Below are 22,235 nucleotides of genomic sequence, written 5' to 3' on the forward strand. Positions count from 1 at the left end.
CCATTCTGTGTTATGTCCCTGTAATCGGGACGCTTCTAGGTGGCTTTGCAATGGATGGACAACATCTGTGGCTTGGGCATTTCTGGCTGATATGAGAAGGCTGACAGGGCAGAGTCTGGGAGCGCCCTGGGCTCACGAGATAGTACCTGTATGAATAGGATATTTATGCTCTCAGGCGTGAGAAAATGTTGGCAATCAACACGTAATGAGATCATGGTGCAAGAGGGTACTGAGTTTTACCACTTCTCAGGGAAGTGGTAGAGGAAGCAGAAGCCTTTCCGTATTTCCCACATGAGGGGTGGGCATTGTGTTGTTGTTGGCTAATAGGAGATAAGGGAAAATAATCCTTTTGGTTTTGGCTCTCACACCTACAGTCCATGGCCTGCTTCCTCAGTGGGAGTCTGCTTGGGGTTTCTGGTACTTTCCTCCTTGGATACCTAGGCAGGAGTGTGATCTGCGTGTGAGAGCACCAGCTTCTGCTGTTACGTGCTAAGACAGGGAGAAAAATGTTTGTCTATGCAAATGAAGCATTCTGAGATGAAGCTTAAAGCTTCTAGCACATGTCTGACCAAAAATGTGTGCACTAGAAGTCAGGCAGAGCAAACACCTGATCGGTTCTGTTTGCGCGCCATCCACGTAGCAGCCACAGGCCACAGTACACTGAAAACAGACAGGAAAGGTTAGCTGAAGTCTTGACGAGCAAATTAGTAGCATATCTTTATAGGAAAGTTAGAAACGTAAGTGCCGAACAAATATGACTGTGCTCTCTCCTGCAAACAGTCCCTGGTAGCGTTGTCTGACGAATTTCTGGACTGGATGTATGTTTCTCCTTACCCAGGGGTTCGGATCCTGCCTTGATTCCATATAGTCCGTTCATCAGTCAGTTCATAGGACGTTCAAGGTTCCAGGCATCCTTAGACAACATCTAGCCTTGTTTGTCCAGTGAGGAAACTAAGACATTAAGCATCTCAAGCTTCCACTATTCTGACATTTCTATACCATTTTTTAAATGGGAAAGACTGACTCGTCGTATTTTCTCATATTGTTGTTTTGTCATTATAATGTGTGGCATCATAACAAACATTTCTCTCTCCAGGCTGTCAAGTGGTGCTGTGTAACAACATGGTTTTGGGGATGTTTGGCATCCATAGACTTAGGTCTGTGCTCCTTCTCAGGCCTTGGATAGAAGGTATATATAAGCAGTAGGATCAGTCTGCCCTGCAAAAGGACCGTTGTAATGCTCAAGATGTAATTATTTTGCATCGACATGTTATTCTCAAGTAGGAAAGTGTAGTAGGTAGTAGCTTCAAGGATATGTCCTCGGCGTACAGTCAGAGTTAAGTGAGGACCTCAGGGAGGTAAAAGTGATATCTTCAAAACTTCCTTCCTCCCGTCCTTCCTTCCTTTTTTCTATCATCTATCTATCTATCTATCTATCTATCTATCTATCTATCTATCTATCTATCTATCTATCTATCTATCTATCTATCATCTATCTATCATCTATCTATCTATCTATCATCTATCTATCCATCTATCATCTATCTATCTATCTATCATCTATCTATCTATCTATCTATCTATCTATCTATCTATCTATCTATCTATCATCTATCATCTATCTATCATCTATCTATTATCTATCTATCTGTCTGCCTGTCTATCTATCATCTATCTATCATCTATCTATCTATTATCTATCTGTCTGTCTGTCTGTCTGTCTGTCTATCATCTATCTATCTATCATCTATCTATCATCTATCTATCTATCTATCTATCTGTCTGTCTATCTATCTATCTATCTATCTATCTATCTATCTATCTATCTATCATCTATCATCTATCTATCTATCTATCATCTACCTATCTCTATCATCTGTCTATCATCTATCATCTATCTATCTATCTATCTAGCTATCTATCATCTACCTATCATCATCTATCTATCATCTATCATCTATCATCTATCTATCTATCTATCTATCTATCTATCTATCTATCTATCATCTATCTATCTATCATCTATCTAATCTATGTATCTATATCTATCTATCATCTATTATAATTTTTCCAGTTTTCTGAGATATAATTGATGTATATTGTATAAGTTTAAGATGCACAGCATAATGATTTGACTTATACATATTGTAAAATGATTACTGTATCCATTATCTTCTATAGATACAAAACAAAAAGAAAAAAGTCTTTTTAAAAATGTCATTTCTGATAACCTTCAGCTCAGTTGTCTTTTCTGGGTTTCTTCTTATGTCTCCCGGAATTTTCCTTTTGGAGATGGGAACTAAAGCTCACCATGCTCTTGAAGGTACCCTGCCCTCACTCCTCTCTGGGTCTGTATACACAGGACTAAATGCTAACATTTATTTAGTGCTTCCTCGAATGCCTGCAGGGTCCAGGTGCTTTGCAGTGTGTTAAAGCCCTCAGAGTTTTACTCCTAGGACATAGGGACTCTACTGCTTCTCATTTTAAAGATTTAGCGACGCAGAATGGAAGTAACTTGCCTGAGGGAAATATAATGGCCTCATTTCAAATCCCAAACTGCTGCTTCTTTTAAAAAAAAAAAAATTGTGGTAAAATATGCATAACATACAGAGCCTGTCATTCTTAACCACCACACTCTGCCCCCTTTCTACACATCCTGCTGTCCTTGTGTGAAGAGCCAGTCTTCATCCTGTTAGGTTCTATTGTCTTGGGGATTGGGTCACAGCTTACTTTGCCTAGAAAGGCTTTTCTAGTACTTTTCCTCTTCTCTTCCAGTCTGTGCTCCCTGTGCAGCCTGGGCCAATGACAATTGTGATGTTATTCTGTCGCTGCCTCCTGCTCCCACACTGGACGGCAGCTCCCTGAGAGCAGAGCCATGGCCTGTCTTTACGACCTCATCGCCCAGTAACATGCTCTGAGAATGTTTATGGCACCAAGGGAAAAGGGGCAGTGTATGAATTTTCTTTTCCAAAGTTGAAAAACAAATTTTCTTTTCCAAATTTGACTCTGGCTAAAATTTGTCACAGAAGACAGTTTCTTACAATAAGCAATGGAAATTAAAATGCTGATGAAACACACAGAAATGCTAATCAGGGTCAGGTTCCACCAGGCCAGTTGCTTATATTTTCACTTTGTCAGATTTTATCTCATGTAAAGAAAAAGAAAAATCACTGGAGGCGAAAGAGAAAGGAAATGCTTTTGTTTTTCAATCTGTAAAACTAGAGTTTCCATGACCTCATTGTGAGGCAATCCCTCTTGTTGGAGATAATATGTCTCCTGTTTAAGTGCAGCATCTAATTTAGGGCTCAGCAACTTGTGATGATTCATAGAATGTCAGAGACTGTAATTTTAAAGACTGGAAAATGATGGCTGTGAGGAATATACATAGAAATTGATTGTTGGGGCTGGAGCATAGAAAGGCAAAATGAGCTATGCCAACTGAGTCAACAAGAAGAAATATCATCCAACTGGTGGGCACACACATACTCTATGGGGTGTTTGGAGTATGTACTGATTCTCTACTGGGGTGTTCCATCCTCAGATGGCACTGCCAGACCCAGTAAGAGCAGCTGCAGCAGCGTCATACATTACAAATTACTATTGTGCTGTCTCTCTGTAACTGTGTAGACTGTAAGATTTGCTATTTAATTTTCCTTCCTGATTTTAGTTTGATTTCCAGTCCTTGAAATTCTCTAGAGTCATGAAGGTAATTGGCAATTGCTAAGACAAGAAGCCAATTTTCCTGTTATAAGAAATAGGAAAGTCCCTTGCATTTTGAAGACATGCCTACAAAACTTTTAAAAAATTGCAGAGGTCTGGGAAATGGAACTTCATAAAATAGTGCTTAATTAGAAAGGAAGGAGAGCTACATTTGTAGAACAGACTAATTTGATTATATTTTAACTATTAAACAGATTAATTTTCAGGGTGGTCATTCTTTATTATATACATTTAATTGACATTCAGTTATATTAAGAATTTAATTTTAGCTCCCTTTACAAATTGGCCAATGCCCATTCACCCTTGGTAGACTAATAAGATTGCTACTCAGCCATGCTTTTTATTAATTCTCGTTACTCTGTCGGAGGGGAACCATGAGTGGGCCAAGTGGAATCCTTTCCCCTAGTGAGTTCAGCAACCACAGTTTCTGGAATTGTTTTAAGAGAATGTGAGCATAACCATAAATTATTGGGTCTTCAGACCCAAATTCAAACAGTGAAGCAAAACAGATCCTTTTTCCTATCCTGACTGTATCACTGGCATCACAAGTCAATCAAGGACTAGTGCTTCACTTTAAAATTCCCTTATGCCTGTCTCTTGATTCTCTCTCCCTGATTTGGCCTCTCACAATCCTTTCTGTCTTTATTTGAGGCCATTTGTTAACACAGACCTCAGGCAGTGCAACAAAGGTTCCAGGCTCAGCAACACCAATTGCTAAGCCACTTCAGCCCCTGCACAAAGAGGATGGTGTCCAAACAGAAAGGACTGCTGTGAAATGGGCTCTGGAAGCTTCTCTTCGGTGCAAGGTTAATTCTTAGCCTGGGATTGCTGTGCGATGATACAACAGGCTTTGCTTCTACTCTGCTAAAGAACATAGACAGGTAACAATGAGCTTGCTTGTTCCTCTCAACACTTCTTTATCATCTCTGGTCACAGTTCAGGAATGCAGAGGTTGGGTTCCTAAGCAATGCTCAGTGTCATTGCACCAAGTTATTTTTTTCCTCTTTGTATGCTCATAATCATTCTATTTACTCTTGTCTTTGGCCCACTGGTTGACCACGATTTCTTTTCTGTTGTTGCTGTAAAAACTATATGTAGGAGTAATAGATAAGCTGAAAATGGTGCTTCAAACCATTTCCTAATGATTCAATAGCTTTTGAGTCTTACAGAAATGCCACTTAGTCAAGTGATTCTGTGATTAGGCTATTATTTGGGAGGCCATAGAGATAAGGGACTTGTGATAGCTAGATGCTCTGCTTGTAATGGTAGTCAGTGGGCTTATTTTGTAGTTTTCTTAAGAGTCTTTGAAAGATACTATTAAATATTTCCTACTTATTTTTAGTACAATATTGCAATTGTAAAAGCTTAAAGTAAAAACATTAATTTGACATGAGAGCCACTTGTCTAATGAAAAAGAAATTCCTTCAAATCAGCCTTTTAAAATGTTTTTCTTAGATATTTCTATTTTATCTAACACCAAGTGACAATAGAACAAGTATTACATCTTCAGTGAGACCAAATGGAGATCAACTCTTTTTTTCTTCTCTGTCCCCTATCTGTATCTGTGATTCATGGGGTTAATGCAATCTTATGACTTACTCTATATCATATAATAAAGTCTCAGCTTAGTCTATAACTGCAGACCATAGTTGGAAGAATGTAATATACAAAACTTCACATAGCATAAGGGTTGGTTTAAGATTGACTTTTAAAAGTTATTGTTAATAAAGTGGATATTTTCTAAATTAAATGAAAGGATGATATTTGGAGCAATGGGATTGAATGAGTTTAGACATCTTATTTTTGTTTCTGTTTTAAAGTTTGAGGTCTGATGGTCTTCCCAGAGGCATGGCTTTTGCATGCTTCTGACTGTTTAATAGAGTTTCATCTAGAAGCATTTCACCCCAAGCATAGTGATTTTTGTCTTAGTAAATATGGTCTGTGCTCCTAAAAGACAAAGAGGTTGCTGAAAGCTGACACAGAATCATGTTCGCTATTTGTGATTAAGATTTGGTCAAATTCTGGTCTACCTTAAGGGAATATGTGCTTATCTTCAGTATCACATCAATAGCTCTAAAATGTGAGATACAATTGATTCTCTGTGTGCAATAATTATACCTTTTTTCTTGATGTCTACTTATCTTAAATAAGACCATTTTCATGAAGGAATAAGGTAACAGGTAATTAGGAAGAAATGACTGTTTAAAAGATGATTATAGAATGGAATATATAATTTATTTTTGGCCATGTTACTCTGAAGCTATAATTACTTTTCTTACTTCTTTAATAAAATATCCACTTCTTTCTATTAAATGTGATTTTCAGACCTTGTTGCAGTTTCTCTCCAAGCAACTTCTATAGAGAACCTTTTAATGACATGTCATTATTGAGGTTAAACCTATCTTTGGAGAACTGAGGCCATTTAGTGGTGCTATATCGTGGTAGGATAAGGTGTATTTCAGGGAAATTAAAGATGAATATAGTTCTGTATTGGGTATTATAATCAGGATAAGTTTAAATACTAACATCTTAAAAACCCATGCTGGCTAAGAAAGAGAGAACATTGTCAAATGTCAAAACTTTCAAATAACTATGCAGGATACAATGGGCACTTGTTTCTCATATATAACTTACTACTGGCATGGAGCAACTTTCCAGAACTACTAGTTGACTGTACCCTCCAACATGTATAGCTATGTAGTCTGAGATATAAGGGTAAAGAAATGAAACCCAGTGCTTCAGAGCATAGATAAACTGATCTTCCACAGCAGGAAGGCAGTGATTTCCTCCCTTCCTAGGTCAGTTTCCCAAAGATCTTCATAAGCAATATGGTGACTAAAGCCCAGGATCTGGGCAGCTTAATTCGCCAGCTGTTTCCCAAGTAGACTATACATCTGGTAGATGATATTTGATGGATGATGAATTTGATCCAAGGGTAAGAAGTGCAGGGAATTTATGTAAGGGGACCAAAAGTAATTTTTCAGAAGAATTATAAAGTGATACAGAGAAAGTGTAGGCCTACTAAGGCAATTGCTGAGCTGGAGGCACTGTGGGAAGCATAGTGTGAGAGAATGAAACTATTCAGTGGCTTATTTCCAAAAAGTGACAGTGGATCCCTTAAGGATAGAAATGTTATTAGGGTGGTTATTATAGACTAGAAAGTGCTGGAGGAAGAGAACCAGTGGTAATATAAAGAAACTGCTCAAATGTTGTCCAGAAATGATATTCATTTAGAAAACATGGAATACGTTTTATGATATTTGGACTCAGGGATAGGATGACCATTGCTGGTTTGATTAGAAAAATCCCATTATACCTGTTATCCAGGCATGATTGTTAACAGCACCATCTTTCACTTTCAGAAGTGTCCCAATTTGGACAATGAAATAGTCATCCTACTTATGCACAACCAGTGTAACTGGCACATGTCAACTTATATTAAATTCAGATCTGATCTCTTTATCATATTATTTTCATATCATTATCATTTTTTGTAACAACTTCAGAAACTGTAGTCTGTCCAGCACTTACTCTGTTATCTTTATGTATTTTTTTCTTGCTATGTGGTCCCATCCCCAAGCTTTCTATTTAACAAGAATCTTTCACTTAGTTTTTTCTACCCTGGGGAAATGAAATCCACACAGATTTGGTGAAGGAACCCTTAAGTGGTGGTCAGTGTTCCACCTGCCTGTCCCATTGAATTAAGAATTAAGCAATAGCAAGGACATAGGAATTTTCCAAAATTTTGGGACCTCCCTGTTTGTATCCGTCTCTCCATCATTCCAGAGATAATGGGACTTGAGACATCAGAGATGTTGGAACAGACTGACTGTCCAGCATTTTTAGCAACTTTGCTAAATCCTTTAAAAACCAGTGTCAAGGGTCTTTTCAGAGTTCAGGAGACTAGCCCGTGAACGCAGTTGACCCTACACAAGCAGGATTAGATAACGAAGCTCGCACGCATACTTGCCCCAGAGGAAAATGAATGCGCTCTGCCCTTAGGTTGCCTGCCCAGTCCAGAGGCTTGGAGGGTGGTGCCAGGACCAGGCCTCAGCATTTCAGTGCGAAGCTGTACATTTTTGCCTTTGAGGGACATTTTCCAAGTGCCTGTGAGTCCTTTCTTTGTGCTGTTAAATAGCTATTTCCCAAGTTTGGGAGGAGGGGGCTGGGGGAAAAAGTGAAGCTTATGTCGTCTTCTTTTTACATATCACTGCATGGAAGTGTAGGTTTGCTAGAAATATTATTTAGAAGATTCAAAGTAAGGAATTCCTGTGGCAAACATACTAATTACAGATGTGAAGTGGGGAGGTGGAGCTTAAAATCCATACAGCATAAATAAGATTGTTCTTTCCTGCTTTGGTTGAGGGCGTAGGCTCTGCCCTAGAGTCTGTTGCTTGCTTGCCTTTTAACATTGCACTGGAAAGCAAAGGAAAGGAAGGGAAATGCAAATGATCCAATTTTCCTTCTAGTTGGTTGGTCAGTTAAAAATTTGTAGGTAGCTAGACCAGATACTGAGGTTTTATGGTATTTGTGATTTTTTTTTTTTAGTTTATATCTGTTCACTTATTGTCTTAGATAAATGAGAATTGTGGTTTTTAATAAGAGAAGATCAAAGGCAAAATAGGAAATAATGATTTATTTATAGTAAGAGTCCAATAAGGACATAGGACTGCTTTAGATTTGTTCTAAAATAATACGGAACTTACCATTTTGTTAAACAGGTTTTTATTAATGAAGTATTTTTTTATCCTAATGATTGCACATGAGACTATATAATATAAGTTTGAATAAGATACTGGTTAAAATCAATTAAAATTTAATATTTGCAAGCTTTTCCTTTTAAACAGTTACTTAGTTTTCTTCTAATAATTTCACCACTGATGCCTTATATAGGAATGGAAAGGAGGCAGATTCAGATGTCCTGGTAGATGGGGATTTAATTCTGACTCTAATCCTTTTAGATGAAATTAATTACTCAAGTTTCAGAAAGTTTTATTAAAGAGTTGGTAGGCAAATTTGGAACAAATCCAATTTTTCAGAAAGTAAAGCTTAGAAACCAATAAGGAAATTCTGCTTCTCATTTAGAACATCCTATGATTATTAAAAAACTCAGTTTGGGTATAGTTTTTATCATTTTATATCTTTACCAAACTATATATAAAGTTGCAGTTACTCTCTTCCTTTATGTAATTCTCTCATTTATTATTAAAATGTTACTAATTTTTACCCAATTATTCTTCATAAAGTATAGTTGGTTAATTAAAAAATATATATTTCTAGGTTGAGCTCTGCACCTACTGTATTTAAGAATTTTAAATAAGCCATAGACACTTATGGAACATCAATCATAAATGAATGAAGGCACTGAAATCTACAACTCATGCATGACAGGAAATAAATATGGAAATTACAAAAATGAGAAAGAAAAGTAGAAAGTAACTAAAATTTGAGCACTCTCACAGAATGCTCCTGGCTAAAAAATAATCTGACTTTAAATTTCACCCAGGAGTTTCTGCTTTCCACTGTGTCTAATGGCGTAGTGTCCTGCAGTCAACATTTTGGTCACAGGTGGTTGATTATGTTCTCAAAAGGGGATTCATTAAGATTGTAATGAGAACCGTGTTTGGTTCAACAAGAGGGCTATGCTAATTGTGGGCTGTTTTCTAGGAGAGGGATATCAAAATATAGTCAGGAATTTTGGGGGGTTTAAGAGGAACTTGTGATCAAAAGATTTGCAGTAGGAGTTCATACAAAGCATCCACTATGGTAAAAAATGATGTGAATCTTCTCTGAAATGGAGTTATACCTTAAGTATGTATACCTATACAAGTTCAAACCAACCAACCAACCTACCAAACTACCTGTTTTGGAGAACTGCAGTGAATAAATCAGGTTTTTTTTTTCCTCCTTTTTAAAACATTGGGCAAATTTAGAAGTTTGATGGCTATAAATTTGCAAATATGATTTTTCATCTTCCAAGTTAAATATTTTTTACAGTTTTTTATACTGCAATTAAAAGCAAAAGTAATATAATTCAGAGGAGAACTATCAGGGCCAAGATCCTCTTATCCTAAAAATAAGACTATAATCCTTACCCCACCAAGAAATTCTTAGGTCCAGGTGAGAAACAAAGTCAGAATTCAGCAAGTACAATGTAGTTTTATTGTATAATGAACATACAGTAAAATGTTGAAAAGTTACATACACAACTTCTATGAAATTGTTTTAGAAAAGAAATTTTAAAACTAGTAAAAGCTTATTTTCTGCTGACATTTCTATTGTTTTTATAGCACATTCAAACACTTTCTAAAGTCACTTGCCACTTGCAGTTCCTTATCAGGATAAAAGGTTCATAACTAGAAAAAAGGATTAATTTGATAAAGCAACAATTAGAGTTGATTTCATATTTATTATATAAGGCTTATCTCAATTTACTTTAAGCTACTGCAATAGAACTTTCCTTTAAGACCTCTCTCACCGTTACTATTACTTTACATTCTAATCTTTAATTCATATGAAGGGATTTGTTACAGCTAGTCGGAGTCAGAGACCCAATCTCTTCCAAAGGATACAACACTGAAATGGGCCTTGTCCTTCCCTGGGATTCATTTCACATTACTGATTTTACCTGGGTGTAATTCAGAATACAAATGTGTAGGTACTATATATTCATGACAGGGCTCCTTAGAATATAAGAAAATGAAATCACGAGATTATACTTATGTCTATCTACAATAACCCCCCCCCCAAGTTAAATTGAAGACTTTAAAAACATGTAGACATACAGAGAAAAATGACATACACTGTATGATTCTATTCATATACCATACAAAAGTTGGCAAAATTAATCTCTGGTATCAGAGCTCGATAGTGGTGCCCCTAGGGGTGGGAGTGGGGGCAGAGTGTACAAGGAACCTGGGGCTGTGGCCAAGTTATATTATGTCCTGAAGGTTCAGCTTCTTCATCTGTAGAAAGGTGTGTGTATAGAGTTCTTGGCACACTATGTGGTGTATAATTAGGGTTTAATAAGCAGTAGGTACTATTAATAACCAATGGTCTACTGGTAATCCCACAGGTGACTGACTGTATTTGGACATAGAGCAATTAAAGAGGCAATTGAGTTAAAATTGGGTCTTTAGAGAGGGCCCTACTCCAGTCTGATTGACCTGATAAGAAGTTAGGTCACATACTGGCACACAGAGAAGACCAAGTGAAGACAGTGAGAAGACAACAAGCAGACACTTTGATCTTTACTTCTAGCCTTCAGAGCTGTGAGAAAATAAATTTCTCTGTTTAAGCCACTCAGCTGATGAAATATTGTTGGGGCAGCCCTAGCAAACTAATATATCCACAATGAATCTATTTCATTCTTCAGGTCTGAGCTTAGAAGTCACTTCGTCTTTTGGGTCGGACCAGGTGCCCTTTCATATGACATCAAACATGCATTGACCATTCACTATGGGCTGGGCCTGTTCACAGTGTTTTGCCTTGTGTCATCCACTTAATTCTCAAAAGACCTTTATGATGGGAAGGCAGTTTTATCACCCTAAATTTACTGATCAGAAACTGGGGAAAAGAGATTTCCAACCAATGTGATTGTGTACAAATGACTCAGTCTCTTTCTTCAGTTCTTATTTGTCAAGGTAGAATATTCTTACACAAGTATTAGAGTTGGACTCCAGACTAGCCTTATTTACCTTATCATAGCATTCCTCCAGTGTTTTGCAAATACTTATTTAATTTTCTTCTCCAGGAACACAGAGTCTGTATATTTTCCACCTGTCTGTCGGCCAGTGTCCAGCACAGTGTGTGGCCCACAAATATTTGTTTGATGCTCCCAGCTCCGGCGCAGATGAACTGCCATAAGCACCCCTGTCAGCCTGCAAGTGGGGAAGGAGGACAGCAGCAGTGCTCGCGAAGTGGAGGGGATGAAAGAGCAGAAGTGTGGCCGACAGGGCTCAAGTGAGCACAGCATCTCTTAGCATCTCCCTCTTCTTTCCCCACAGTGTTTGCAGGTCTGTTCATTTGTAGTCAGGGAAGGAAAGTATGAAAGCAGGAAAGTAATTATCAATAAGTATTATATAACCAATCTATATCCCTATATCTGGTCGGCCCTTTCTTGGCTATTTTGTTCTATCAAAACATTAAATAAAAATTCTTTTTCTTTAGAAATTTAGGAATGGATGATAAAACATAATTCTACAATTGTACAATTTAATTTATACATGGGAAGAATCGTCATAGAATAAAATAATAAGACTGAGTAATTTCAGTGAAGGACAAATAGCTCAATTATTGAATTATTTGATGTTAAAAAATAATGCAAGTTGGCACATTTTCTAGAATTTCACAGGTACTTTCTACAATCCAAGGTCCATTAACACTGGTACACTGGCCCGTGTCCAGATCTGGGTACCCAATGAAAGCTGGGCCAGGCTAGTTCAGAATTATAATTTTAAACTTAGAGAAGTTTTTAATGGATTTAATTTTTTAGTGAGCATTGATGAAGTACTTAGTGTGTGCCAGACATCAGGGACATGAAGGTGAGACAGTCTCTGCCCTCAAAGAGTTTTCTGTCTAGTGGAAGAGACAAACGTGAGAGAGACAGTTGATGAGGGAGACGTGCAATGAGGGAGACAGTCTGGGATGGAAATATGTTCAAGACCAAGGACACAAAGGAGGCCGCAGCTATTACAGCCTGGAGAGACCGGAGAGTTTTATAGTGGCCTTTATACTGGGTTCTGAGGGGGAAATCCTTGAAACACATATAGTGCCACTTAGAAATAAAACCAGTTATTTCAGACAATTCTTTTGGCACATGACATAAAACTCTTCTAAGTATAGGATCATCATCAAAAATTATTTTCAAAAAATGGACATAGCCATAATCCAAGTATATCTACTTTCTACTCTAGAGTTTTTTATTTTATACTTGGTATGACTTATTTTATTAATTACATTTATTTTGAATCTACCTTAAGTAACTGAATTCAACATGTATTGAACACTTACATATGCCAGGTACTGTTCTAAGCTCTGGTACACACAGTTGAATTTTTTGCTCTTCAGTTCACAATCTCATAGGAAGATCCATATGTTAATAAGTATTTTAGAATGCAAGTGTTAACTGCACCCAATAATGTGTTTAACTCTGATTAGTGAAGGAGTCTGGTAAGATTTCTTGGATGTTATAACAGCTGGATAGGATTTTGAAAGCTGAATAGGATTTGGAATTTTAAAAGAAAGCAAAAAACCCCACCCACCCAAAAAACAGCATTAACTTTTTAAAAAATTGATTTGAGAGAGAGAGAGAGAGAGAAACATCAATGCATGTATAGTAACAGATGTAGCAGGAGGGGAAAGTGAAGGGTGAATGTATGTTACTAAAGCAGTAGTGCCTGCATAAAATTAGGGAAAATTATTATTAACTAATAACCTTAATTACAAGCAAGGTTTAAAATAGGTTTTAATATGCATCAAGATCTCAACCCAGCTCTTTTTTTGGAATAAAAGAGTCTGGAGATGAAAATGTAGCTTCCTTGAAAGCACAGAAGGTCCCAAAATGATTACTGGGAACAAAAGAAGCAAAATGATTGTCAGGAGGAAATGTGCTCTGAATCCAGGATAGCAAATGGTTCTTGTTTACAATAAGCTGTGAACAGCCAGCTTTGACTATTAGTGGTTATGTGCCAATGATTATTAACTGCATAGCAAAGGCATTAAGTCACAGGATGACTGTGGCTTTTATGCTGTACTTCTACTAAATCTTGATTTTATAGCCCGTTTTCAACAGCTCTTGGGCTTGGATTGGAAATAACAGCCTTTGGTAATTTTACAGGAAACAAACTGAGTGAAGCCTTTGTTATTTAATCACATTCAACAAAGAAGAACAAATAACAAAATCGAGTGTGCTTCTCCATTTTTAAGTCAAACAAGCTATTTGCCTTACCTAATAGGTTGTCTTTAATTTTGATCATTAGTGATCATTAATAAGGGAAAAGATTTTTAGTATTTTCAAGTGCTTATGTTTCTTATATAGGAAGCCAAACCATAGTCTAGACTTTAACCGGGAGACATGAACAATGAAGATGTCATGCCAGGCTTAAAATAATGATAATAAAACATTGTATTTCATGCTGATTAATGTTGTATGTGCTTTAGATATACTAACTAATAATCTCACTACTCTAGAAGATTGTACTATCACTACCAACATTTTACAGATAAAGAAATGGAGGTACAGAGAGATTAATTATTTGTCCAGGATTACACAGCTGGCCTCTGATGCTGCACAAACTGAGGAGTAATTCCCCAGTGTGCAGTCACTCCCTCAGCTTTCACAATGCAAGAATTTACATTTTTACAAGTCTTCTACTTCTGGGAATGACTTTTTGGGGTCTCTCCGGGTATAATAAGCTGAATCAGGAAGATACAGCATGAGGATAATAATCTGGTCCTTCAGTGAGCTTTTCAGCAGCTGGTCAACTTGCTGGGATGAAAAGCATTTTCAAGAATCCAGCAGCACATTCCCAAGGCTCCAAGAGCATCTGCAAACAGTGTAGTAACAGCGTGTGAGAAGGTGTCATATTGAAAGGTAAGCAGGGTAGCGCCGTGCACGGCAGAGATGCCAGGCGCCCCCTGAGCCAGAGCAAAAAGAAATCGGTTCAGGGCTGAACACAAAACTCAGCTGACCCGTGCGTGATGGAGCAAGAAAAGGATGCTACAGTTTTATGGAACTTTGTGAACCTGTGAGACAAGAAAAATCATACTCACTCAAGTATTTCTCTTTGTGTAGAAGGACCTGCAAGGCAAATGTATTCACTGGGCGATGTTTACATGACTGTGGAAAGGGAAGGGGGAAAAAACGAAATGTTTACTGAGTACCCAGGTTGGGCCAAACACTGCGCTATGTTGTTACCATTCCATCCACAGTTGACCCTTGAACAAGTGCATGGGTAAGGGGTGTCAACCTCCCACACAGGTGAAAATCATGTATAACTTTTGACTCCCCCAAAACTTAACTATTAATAGCCTACTGTTGACCGGAAGCCTTACCCATAACATAAACAGTCTGTTAACACGTATTTAGTACGTTATACGTATTATAGACTGTATTCTTACAATAAAGTTATCTAGAGGCAGAATGTTGTTAAGAAAACCATAAGGAGGAGGAGATATATTTACTGTATTTATGTAAAAATTCCACATATAAGTGGGCCCATGCAGTTCAAACTTAAATTGATATACTACGAGGTATCTTTTGTTTTGTTTTGTTTTGTTTACCATTACTGGCATAAGGACTTTTGAAAATGAAAACCTCTGAGCATTTTCCAGCTAAAAGAAGCTACAGTTGTAACACTGGTGAGGCTAGTTTTCTTTTGTCTACTAATGAATTACTGCCATATGGAAAGTACAATAAAATCATCAGTCAGTATTTAAAATGTTGTTAAAAGAAGAACCATTACAAGAAGACTGAAAATACAGAAGCAGTAAATTTTGAACAATAGCTAATAATCCCTTTGATATTTGTCTCAGACATTAAACTTGAAGTGTGTTTAGAAGTGGCACTAGAATAATTCTTTTACTTCAGTAGAAACTGTCAAAGTTTGATAAACAACCAAAATTGTATAAATTTCATATTCCAAGAGAGTCCTTGATAACTGTTTCCTCTAAGACCCAAACTGACACAGAAGTCTGCTTTGTCTGAATTAATACCGCCATGCGAGCTTTCTTATTATTAATGTTTACATGGTAAATTTAGTCCATCCTTTTACTTTTACTCTGTCTTTGTAATTGAAGTGTGTTTCTTGTAGGCAGCTTATAGAGCTGGGTTTAGTCTACTACCTTGCGGTATGTTTTCTATTTGTTCCATATGTTTTCTTCACCACTGCCCCTTTTTCTTGGCCTTTTGCATTGCTTATGTTTTTTTGTTTTTGTTTTTGTTTTTAGTATTCCATTTTATCTCTACTCTTGTATTATGATATAGCTCTTTGTTGATTATTTTTAGTGGTCACTCAAGAGTTTACAATATGGCACTTTATCTTATCACATCCTACCTTCAAATTATATTATATTACTTCATGTATAATGTAAGAACCTTATGACTTTATGCTTTTATTTTCTTCTTCCTGACTTTTGTGATATTGTTGACATACATTTTATTTATTACATATGTCAGAAACTTACAATACCTCATTATTATTTTTGTTTTAAATGGTCAATTTTATTTTAAAGAAATAAAAATATAAGGAAGTACTTTTTTATGTGCCTACATATTTACAAATTCCCACACTTTTATTTTTTTTGTACCTCCAAGTTCCCATCTGGTATTATTTTCTTTCTTCTTGAGAAACTTACTAACATTTCTTGTAGTGCAGATCTGCTGGATATGAATTCTCTGTACTTTTGTTTGTCTAAGATTGTATTTATTTTGGCTTTGTTTTTGAAGGATATTTTCACTGGATATAGAGTTCTAGGTTGACCCTTTTTTCTTTCATTATGTGAAAGGTGTCATTCTACTGCTTTTTGCTTGTGTTGTTTCTAATGAGGAGTTTGTGGTCACTCTTATCTGTGTTCTTCTGTACATAATATGTCTGTTTTTCCCCCACTCTACTGCTTTTGCTTTTTCTCTTCATCTCTGTTTTCAGCAGTTGCATCATGATATGCCTGGCTGTGGTTTTCTTTTTTTATCTTTGTTGGGGTTCATTGAGTTTCTTGGAGCTCTGGTTTGTAGTTTTCACTGAATTTGGACACATTTCAGCCATTATTTCTTTATATCGTTTTTATCCCCCAGTTCCCATCCCAGGACTCCAATAACACATATGTTAGATTACTTCATGTTGTCCCACAGATCACTGAGACTCTGTTCATTTTTTCAGCCTTTTTTCTCTGTGTTTTTCAGTTTGGGTCTTTTCTTTTTATTATTGACATATAATTCTTAATTAACGAATTAATTTTTATTTTTATAACAACAGCTCTTTATTACCTGCATATTACATGGATTCAAATACACAGCAGACCAATGATGTTCCCTGACATTTAACAGTCATTCCTCAACACTGTAATTCTAAGGAGTTTCCTTCAGGTTCCCTTTATAAAGCCTTGCACAGAGAAGTTAAGCACCAGTAAGAAAGACTGTTGTTAACAGTTTTACTTCATCATCTTCATCATCATCAATAAACATACAGTTTCTTTCTTTTATGTACATGGCATTATGAAATGGGTACTATCCTTTGCCTATGATACAAAGTGTATAAGTACAGTATACCAATACAAAGTAGAAGCCATTAAAAAGAGCTTAATAACAACTACTTGGAGATGATTAAATCTGGAATGTTGATGGGATCTATGAAGAGATTTAGAAATGATACACATACTCAAACATTACAGTAAACATTTTGCTTGGGAAGGGGTGAAAGGGTGTTTTATTTTTAAGTGGGTTTTCTAAGTTGCTCTAAGTTTATTTTCTTTCTGCCATTATCTTTAAATATTACAAAGCATTGTGAGCTGCATCTCTCTGTGCATTGCCACAAGGGATCCCAGAGCTATGATAGACTGTGATGGGATTGGTGGATACTTCAGTGAGGCACTGATACTGTCCGTTGGCCCTCAATTTTTCTATATCGAAATACATTGTATTAAAATCTTGTTCCTTGGTGATTCCCCTAAGCAGCTGGGTGTAATCTGTACTGGAATACTGAGGCAGCTTCTTTTCAGTAAGTTGATCTTTTCACCAGGAGACTTCCTCAAGGAATGCCAAGTACATCCTAAAGAATGCCCTACTATGTTTGTTAAAGAAATGTGGTTCTCTGAAGAAATATTACTGAATTTTGCAAGAAATTTCTCAGCAGCACTTCTTTTGGCCTGTTTTTTTGATGTCCCCTTTCCAGTTTCCATAAATGACTCAAGCCTGCAAATTCTAGTATATTCTCTATTATGGGCAGTTCCTCCTTTTGGGGAAAGGGTATATGCAAGAGGTCTCCAGCCATGATGAATAGCCAATTCCTGTAATGAGCAAATAGGATTAGGTTGTTTCTTTGGTTGCTTGGAAGGATCAGGCATTAACGGATCAGGAACTACTAAGCAAATTCTTGCATTGGCTTTCAAAATGTTTGTGGTAGCTTCTGCAGCTCTGTGTTTCACCAGCTTCTTACTTGTACCTTCATCTGCGCAGGTTATGTCACCAGTGGTTGCTCTGAAGGTGAAAGTGGGCACGTACATTTGCACATCAGATCTTTCACGTTCATAAACCATCTGGGATGTCCTTGGTCTTCATGCCATATTTGTGTAACACCTGAATTGGTGTTTTCCCTGGCTTAGCTGTAATCATATTCCCCAAACTGAAGGTCCTACTGTCCTTGTGCTCCAGTGGCTGGGCCACCATGTGGTGCCTGCTCTGGGACATGGTAAGAAGGGAGGACTCAGTGGCAGTAGGAAAGATGGTGCAGTGTTGGGGGCATGTCCTCACTCCCAGGGTCAGCAGGTCCTTGAGAGGAGTGCTGCAGCACCTGTACCACTGCTACTGTCTAATATTTTAATTTTTTAAAAAATTGAGATATAATGGACATGTAAGATATTTTCTATATTGTTTTGCCTTTGAATTTCCTGATCTCTTTTTTTGCACTTAATGTTATGATAATTCCATCTGGTATATTTTCAATTTTAAAAATCTCTATCGAGTTTCATTCTTTCTAATCTTCCATTTATCTCCTCATACTTTTCTTTGAAATCCTAAAGGAAATTGAGTATGTTTATAATTGTCCTTTTGTGCTAATTCTTCAGCTCTGTCATTTCTGAGTCTGTTTCTATGTGTCATTTTCCTGTTTCTTTGCATGTGTCATAGTGTTTTATTGAATGATGGACTTGTGATTTTTTGTTTGTTTTGTTTAGTGTCAAGTTTTGTTGTCTTTCTCTTAAAAAGTTTGATAGGGCAGGTCTAGAATAGCCTTTGCTCTAGGGCTTAGTTAGCCATACCACTAAACTGATATTTCAAAGTATCATACTACTAAAGAATTTTCTGGTGTTGTGACCTTAAGCCCCAGATACTCAACAAAGACTTCCTATTGTGGCTGGTAACAACTCAAGTGTCTCCTAGCTCTCTGGCAGATTTGGGAACTGTTTACCTGTAGATCTTGCATTTGGCTTTTGCCCATAATTACGAAGTTGACCTTATGTATGTATGACTTAATATTCAGCAGCAAACTCAAGGAAACCCCTATATTGATTTCTTGAACTCTTCGTCTGCATAGATCCTTCCTGTATGGTGCTTTTCCTAACAAATTCCATCTGCCTTAGCCTCCATGAACTCTGTTCTGTGTCCCCTTAACTCCCTGAGACTCCAGTGTTAGGTTTTCTCTCACTGCAGTGGCAGTCTGACATGTACTTCTAGGCCAGCCAAAAGGTGGGATGACTGTGGAATTCATGGCAGATGTTCCCCTTCTCTCAGAGATCACATTTTATGCTTCCTTTAATCTAACATCTATAAACAGTTTTTTGAATATTTTACCCAGTCCCCCAGTTATTTATAGTCGGAAGACTGATTCAGTCCCACTTAATCTATCATGGCCAGAAAGAGACGTTTTCATTTTTATGAATATTCTGGATGTTTTCTTCTACATACTAAAGAAACTTTGAGACCATCTCTGGTGTTGAGGGAGAAGAAATTTTGCAGGAGAGAGAGAAGAAACTCCAAGGCCATTTGCTGTGCTGTGGATTAGCACAGGCTGAGATTAGACACAGGATCATGGTTGGGCATCCCAGAAAAGAAGGGAGTATGGCAACTGGGAGATTAGGGCTGACTGTGGCCCCTCTTCTTTCCCAGTACTCTTTTCCCAATCATCTTCCAAACTCCAGTGATGTAAGTCAAGGATAGCCTCTACATTTAAACTATTCCAAGGGAGCAGTTTCCTGGCTGGAAAATTCTCGCTCTTATTTTAGTTATGGATAGAATTTTTTTTCTCCATGGAATGTCCATGGCAATTTAAGTGTTTCTTTTAATAGTTGTCTTCTGCATAAATGCTATTTATTGAGGACTTTCAAAACCCAGGCACTCTGTTAAGGATTTGCATTTATAAATTTATTTAATTTTCCCCATGCCCCTATGAGGCAGATCTAGTATTTTCTCTGTTTTACCCATGAGGAAAGCAAGGCTTAGAGGGATTAAGAAATTTGCCCAGGATCACATAGCGTGGGTGTAGCAAAGCCAGAATTTAAGTCTATGTCCTTCTTACCTTATGCCTGCACTCTTGATGTTAGGCTGTACTTCCCCCTTCACTATAACCTTTGTGCTATAGTTATCTCTGTGCCTGTCTTACCAGATCATGAGTTGATTGAAAATAGGAACGTGTACTTACACATCTTGTGTCTTCAAAGCATCTAGAATTGCCCTTGTCCACAGCAAGTTGAAAGGGAGAAAAGGAGGGAGAAATATTATCCCCTTTATTTCCCATTTTGGAAAAGAAATAGCCCTAAACTCTTAGAATGAACTTGCTATCACAGAACTTCCTTATCAATAAAAGTAATCTTTCACTGTAACTTTGTTTTACTTATTTTATTCCTAAAAGCATAGTTACTAGAGTCAGCTGACAGGAAATCAGCTCTCCTATAAAACAACAGATGGCAAAAAGGAGGAATTCATCATTGCTCTGCTGTGCAGTGCACATATCCAGTAATGCAGACTTTGGGATAATGTGTCCTGTATTTGCTCCTTTTAGTCTTGCCTGTAAATTGTCTTCTCTTACAGGATTGATTATTTTATTTTCTGTTGTATTAGGTAAATGTTTATTAAAATCGGATGTATGGTCTCAAATAATAATAGAAATAGCACAAGAAGACTCTGTAATCAGTAACTTGAAGTTATCTTTTTATTTGCTAACCAAGTAACACAGTGATATCTTGATTAAGTCTGTCAGTAGCCAGGGCAGTAAGGCTATTAATCCAGGAAAGAGCCAGCAGGTTCGTCAGAATCCCCAGGAGAGGGTGTCAGAGCCTCTGGGTGAGTGCTTACAAGAGCTCTTACATTAGAGGAAGAAGCAGCTTGACTATTGGGTGACAGTTTCCACAATTCATCTCCTTCCCCAGGGTCAAATGTGCATGTTCCCGGAGGCATTTAAGCCACATCCGATAACCCTGGTAGTTGAACTCACAAGCTCCATGTAGACTGGTATTTGTTAGGCCAGAGGCTATGTGTAAGGTGAGAAAGCCTTGCTGCTGAAAGATGTCAAAAATCCATTTCAGAACTTCTTTAGAATCTTTAATTACTCAGTTAAAAATGCCTCAGGCAGTAGAGAAACTGCTTGAGAGGAGAAGGAGGAGAAGGGATGGGGCGAAAAACATCTTCCCAGTGTCTGAAACTTGAGCTTAGAAAAACAGAGGATAGATACTTGCTAAGGGCAGTAAATTCTGTTTTTATTTGACCACCACTCTCTGCTCTTCAGATTCTTTTTCATCGGCCAAGAGCCATAGAACTTTCAGATTTTATGATTAGGAAGTGCCTCCTCATAGTGTGGAACTAAAACAACTTCATTCAGAGTGAGCATCTTTAAATCTTGTTTCCATGTTTAATGCCTGCTAAAGGTCTGTAACAGGAGGGCTTTTGTTCTGTCCATCTAGTGGGAGCCCGGAGAGAGCAGAGAGGAGTGGAAGAGAGACACATGCAAGTTCCTATTTCTCAAGCAAAGCAAGAGAAATCCTTAGAAGCAAGAGGGAATTATGTTTCACATGATCTTTGAGATTTAGGACCCTTCCTCTCTTGGTAATTTGGTGACGTGGACAAATATCCACTAAAGTCCTTATCTTTTACCTAATCGATTAATGAAGAGCTATCATAGAATTGAATTTAGTCTTTTAGTGGCCTGAACTGGGCCAAACTGGATTCAGACAGCAATGTGAGGGCTCAGAACAAAATCTATTGTTTCAGATCCCGGAGACTCGTGTCTCCTGGCATGTTATGTTGTATTAAACATTAGTAGTTGTGTCATAAGAATCACAAAGGACCACACATCTTTGTCCGTCTTGTCTGGGTAATGCTTTTAAAGAAATCAATGAGTCCTTATCAAATCCCACTGCCACCAAGCTAGGACTTAAAGGGCACCAGAAGAAAATTTCTATTTTTAACAGAAATAGGCCTGAGGAATGATTTTAGCTATATTCTAAACTGAGCTAAAATGCTTTCCAGTGACTTAATTCATATTGAATATTGTTCCTAATATTCATGATGTAAGTAAGATGTTTGTTCGCAGACCATCTTAATAATATATTTGAACAGAGTGATCTAACAAAACATACAGTCATATTTATCTCAAATGTTTATAAGAGCTCCAACTTGTTTTAAAATCTATTATTGCATTTTCCTGGGATGTTTCTCTATAGAAAAAAGTTGTGGTTCATTCACTAATTCAATACGTATTTGTTGCAGACTTACTATGTGGAGAGCATTGTGCTTGATTTTGTATGAAAGCATACTTTTATCTATTCGTTTATTTAACCAGATTTCTTGCATATTGCATGGTAATATA

The 22,235-nt window shown here is 37.2% G+C and overlaps 1 protein-coding gene and 1 pseudogene across 6 annotated transcripts in view; one reads left to right on the forward strand and one right to left on the reverse strand.

Annotated features, from left to right (window-relative positions):
• ARHGAP28 (Rho GTPase activating protein 28) overlaps positions 1-22,235 on the forward strand; it is a 144,549-nt gene that overhangs the window by 20,033 nt on the left and 102,281 nt on the right. The gene's annotated exons all lie outside the window — the stretch shown is intronic.
• On the reverse strand, positions 17,180-18,130 carry LOC308562722 (interferon-inducible double-stranded RNA-dependent protein kinase activator A pseudogene; annotated as a pseudogene). The gene has a single exon. The product of its transcript is annotated as an interferon-inducible double-stranded RNA-dependent protein kinase activator A pseudogene (transcript).

The sequence above is a fragment of the Miniopterus schreibersii genome, assembly GCF_964146895.1.
Source record: "Miniopterus schreibersii genome assembly, chromosome: 10".
NCBI lineage: Eukaryota > Metazoa > Chordata > Mammalia > Chiroptera > Miniopteridae > Miniopterus > Miniopterus schreibersii.